This window comes from Xyrauchen texanus, chromosome 19 (assembly GCF_025860055.1).
Source record: "Xyrauchen texanus isolate HMW12.3.18 chromosome 19, RBS_HiC_50CHRs, whole genome shotgun sequence".
NCBI lineage: Eukaryota > Metazoa > Chordata > Actinopteri > Cypriniformes > Catostomidae > Xyrauchen > Xyrauchen texanus.
Genome location: NC_068294.1, coordinates 13,727,155 through 13,732,327, shown reverse-complemented (window position 1 = coordinate 13,732,327; position 5,173 = coordinate 13,727,155). Strand labels below are relative to the sequence as shown.

The following is a 5,173-nucleotide window of genomic DNA, read 5'->3' as shown; positions in this document are numbered from 1 at the left end:
CCAAATATAATGATGGTCATTATAGCCAAACAGTTCAATTTTTGTTTAATCAGACCAGAGAAGATTTCCCCAAAAAATAAGATATCTGTCCCCATGTGCACTTGCAAACTCTATTCTGGCTTATTTATGGCAGTTTTGGAGCAGTGACTTCTTCCTTGCTGATCAGCCTTTCAGGATAAGTCAATGTAGGACTTGTTTTACTGTGCATATTAATACTTGTCTACCTGTTTCCTCCAGCATCTTCACAAGGTCTTTTGCTGTTGTGCTGGGATTGATTTGCACTTTTCGCATCAAACTACTTTCATCTCTTGGAGACAGAATGCATCTCCGTCCTGAGAGGTATGATGACTGTATGGTCCTATAGTGTTTATACTTGCATACAATTTTTTGTACAGATGAATGTGGTACCTTCAGGCATTTGGAAATTGCTTCCAAGGATGAACCAGACTTGTGGAGGTCCACGTTTGTTTTCTGAGGTCTTGGCTGACATATTTAGATTTTCCCATGATGTCAAGCAAAGAGTCACTGAGTTTCAAGGTAGGCCTTAAAATAAATCCAGAGGTAAACCTCCAATTCTGTACACCTCCTATCAGAAGCTAATTGGACAATTGTCTAAAGGCTTGACATCATTTTCTGGAATTTTCCAAGCTGCTTAAAGGCACAGTTATCTTAGTGTATGTAAATTTCTGAAGCACTGGAATTGTGATAATAGTCAATTAAAAGTTAAACAATCTGTCTGTAAACAATTGTTGGAAAAATTACTTGTGTCATGCACGAAGTAGATTTCCTAAATGAATTGCCAAAACTGTAGTTTGCTAATATTAAATCTGTGGAGTGGTTAAGAAAAAAGTTAATGACTTCTGACTTCAACTGTACATTTTAACCTAACATCTTCATATCCAGAAAAAAGTTATTAGACTTGTTATTTTTCATCTAGCGAGCTCTCGAGTTCTTATATTTTTTGTGCACATTTCCAGTGATTCTATGGTTGTTTTAAAGTTATAACAATATTCATACAGGTGGGGCCTATTTTCATAATTTCCCCTGGGGTCCCACAAACCCAAAGGCCGACTCTGGCAAAAAGTGAGTCATTATTTGACTGTCATATGTAAACAATTTATATCATTGAAATAAAGCACAGAAATAGAAATAACTTTGCAAAATTATTGCTTTACATCATCTTTCATGTCGACATGTTCCTGTCAACATGGCATCTTGAGAATCATCTAGAATTATCTACAATTTAGAGTTTCCCACTGGTAAATACAACTTCACTTGGTCATTTATGTGCATGGAACTAGTAATTACAATATTTCCGACTCCACTTGAAGGGCACATTAGCAATGGAAATAGATCTCTTCAACCACTCCCTCGCTAATAAAAAGCCCTTAAAAGACATATTAGCCAGCCTGATGTCAGCAAACCTAAACATGCAAAAGCCAGAGAGGTGAGCATTCTCTTGTTGGCTCTGTTTTCTGATTGGTTGCAGTGCTGCACTCTCTTCCAACACATTTTCACTTTTTACAGAGCCTGGGGCTGGCACAGAGACGGGTATTTTAGTGATATTATATCTGTCAGGAAGTAGGTACAATTTATGTGTGGCATTTCAAAAAATTGCTTGTAGAACCTTTAATTGAGACTTTAGGTGAGACTTAAGCTTAGTTTCAGTGAGGAATGTGGGGTATCTGTTTTGACAGACGAAGAGCCAGGACAGTCTCATAAAAAGGCATCACCGTTGGAATGTTTTGCCTGCATCACGAAAAATGTCACTGTCATTCTGTTCCCACCTCTGTTCAGAGGATTCCATCAAGCTCAGTAATCTTTGAATATTATTGTGTGTTTAATCACAATGTGTGTCTTATTATCCTCCTAACAATCATTGATTGTTTAGGTCCACTAATTCAACACCACCCCTAAACCTTACCAATAACTATCACTATAAAAACAAGTAACAGACAGATTAATGCTACATAATACTATTTTAACCTTGTGTGATGTCGCAAATATAAGCATGGATGTTGTATTTTGGATTCGCTATATGCAACACATATTTTAAATGAATTTAAACTGACTGATCTCAGTTCAGGAGACTCTGGACTGTCAGTAAGGATTAAACGTTCGATGTACGGAGACCAAACAACATGGCACTGAACACAGTGGAATTTGGCTTTGGGAGAAACAGCAACAAAACTACATCTGGTAAGAAACCTAATTATGTTTTTACATTGAAAACTGTTTCAGTCAAAATATTGGAGTCTCTAGTTTCATCTGATGTGCCAATTTAAAAATTTGAGCAATTTATTACAAAATGCTACACTGCTCAAGACAACATACAAACTAGTGTTCAGTAGCCTATATTTAGTGTTCATTGTCACATAAAAAAAAAAAAAAAAGCTTTCAGAGGCTTTATATGGCATTAGGATGAAATTGCGGTGTATTTCAAACTGTTCTGAGACCAGTGTAGTCAGACAGCATACTGGAGGTCAAGTCATTCACTAAATAGGGAGCAAGGGAGCATCCTATTGCTTTCCTATTAAGCCAAGTGCATTTAATTAATTTTCAAAAATTTTCTAAAAGTTCAGTTTCAGGCTGCAGATGATGTTTGGCCACTCAACGTGGTTGGCAGACATGGAACAATGTTAATGTAGAATTTTATTTTAACATGGTCGGTAGTGATTAGAAGATGCTGGTCATTAATTGTATCAGAATTAATTACGCTAATTTCTGATTGTTAAAATGCTTCAACACTGGTTATCACTGCTTGTTTGACAGTGCAAAGAAAGAACATTGAGGTTTTGTTGCCTAAGCAGAAAATAAACCTAAAAGTCAAATCAAGGCAAGTTATTTTTTTTTTTGTATAAGTTTATATTTTTTATTTTCCCAATACACATTTTTCCAAAGCAGCTTTACAGAAAATCAGCTGTAATGTCTCAATCCTGAATAACCAACACTCCTGGAAACAAAATAAACTATTTAAATATATATATATATATATATATATATATATTTTATTTGGTATTATTATTAAAACATACGTGGTAGGGATGTCCAAATCCAATCACGTGAACGGAAATGGGGCCAGGATATAGATACTGTATTTATGAGCACCTAATCCAACCCCTATGCCTAAACCAATTATCAACAATATAAAAAGACATAACAGTAAAAACAAATAATTACCTGCACTTAGTGTAAATAGCACTGGCCACACAGCCTGGTAATATGAACACCATTAGTCTGATGGAATCTTTGAAATCTATGAAAAATATATTATATAATCACTGAAAAAAGAAAGAGACATAAGTTTGTAAATTTGCCATTTATAAATTTTAGAGCAAGTCGTGGCCCGTTCGACATAACAGTTGACTGTTCCATATAGATACGCATAACTCGCTTGGGCTTTCAAGAAACTGAAAATTTCAGATTTTAAATAAATAAAGTACATGTGTACGATGTTTGAGTTGTAGGGATGTACATGCAGATTTCAGATCTAAAATTGGTGATTAAATGACTAATGTTTACTTGCAGAAATTAGATTACTTATATTAAGTCAATAGGGACATTGGAATGTTTGGGCATAGTAATATGGCAGCCACACACACACTATAAAGTTGTGTCGGCACACTTAACACACTTGTGAAGCACACCACTAAATCAAGACAGCTAGCCTCTCCTGCTCCTCACAAAGACCTCACTGGCTCCTGGAGAAAAGAGAAACACAAATTAGACCAGGATTACACAGAAATAACAATATACAATAACATACACCACATCAAGTATAAAGTGACAGTGTGGGAAATACCAACCTGAAATAACAGGTTTGAGGCAGAGACATGCACCAATTAAACAAACCGGCTCTTACACTATGTGGTCACAAAACAAATTTACTCAACCTAAAAAGAAAAAAAAAAACAAAACAATAGCCACAAGATAACTTAACACTATAGCAACGATTAAAGAAAACAAAAAGGGACACAGCACAAATGGGAAACAAACAACCCAAACAGGAGCTGATATGCAGCACAGCGAACACGAGGCTCATAACTGGACAGCCCAAGCAAGCTGCAAAGCATAACCGCAAAACAAATGCCCGTGAGCAAGCAGCAGAAACAAATGCCTGTGAGCAAGCAGCAGAAACGTCACATATAGCATCTTAGGCTAAAGATTTGTTTTAGGATTAGATTTTCAACTCCCCACGCTTACCTTAACAAAAAGACAGTTAAATTACATCTAACAAGCCCCGATGTGAAAAAGAGAGAGGCGTACTTACGATTGGGTCGAGCAACCACCAGACACAAAGTTGTATGATTGTTCACAACAAGGCCTGCGGATCAGTGTACAGACCATCATTCACCCACCTGCTAAGGCTGCTGTTACTGTGAACATAATACAATAAATACCTTCACAACATGCGATCTAGAGATTTAAGAAATATCAGACATACCTGAAAGCGACCTCCGCCGCAAACTCGCCACAACGTGCAAGCCACCAGCTCTGCTCTAATCAAAACGGTACGTCAGCATTTTTAGCCTCGAGATGTTCACATCATTAAACAGTGAGCAACACCTCAACATACCTGAATGGAAACGAAACGGAAATGCCAGGAAGTGAGGAACCCAGACTCACCAGGACATCTGTCAAAATAAGGGTCCTTAAATAGTATTGTAGCTCCCACCTTATTGGGCTGCCAAAACCATACGCCGACCAAGCCAATAGGATGGTAAAATCACTTATCCTGCCACACTTTGTTCCATTTATGTATTTCTAAAGCAGTTAAACCTGTGCTGACAAGTAAGGTTGATAGTTTTGCATTTTTAAGATTGGTACTTTTCAGGAAATGTACTTGTAGGTTTTTTTTTTGCAAACTTTAAGCTTGCTTAGTTATTGATGTTGGGTGTGTTTGGTTAGGTGTACCTGTAGGTAGGGGGTCCCATTTTGAAAATCTGCTTAGGGCCCCCCAAAAATAGGCCTGGACCTGTGTGACAGCCCATGGCATTTGACTTCACAGATGTCAAAGCTGACATAATCCTTCTTGAGGCAGACATATTTTAATGTTTAAATGAGTGTGGGTCTGGAACTGTCTGTTGCAGCAGATAGAAACGCGATCATTGAATAACAACTTAAATTGGGATCTGTTCATTACATAAAGCCTCCACATGGCATCGGAAGACCC

At 37.2% G+C, this 5,173-nt stretch overlaps 1 long non-coding RNA gene across 1 annotated transcript; it reads right to left on the bottom strand.

Moving 5' to 3' along the window:
• Nucleotides 1-2,992: 2,992 nt before the first annotated feature.
• LOC127660204 (uncharacterized) lies at nucleotides 2,993-4,554 on the bottom strand. Its single transcript, XR_007972613.1, has 3 exons — nucleotides 4,445-4,554; nucleotides 3,807-4,376; nucleotides 2,993-3,701 (listed from the first exon to the last, which is right to left on the bottom strand). It is a non-coding gene; the product is annotated as an uncharacterized LOC127660204 (long non-coding RNA).
• Between the last annotated feature and the right edge of the window lie 619 nt (nucleotides 4,555-5,173).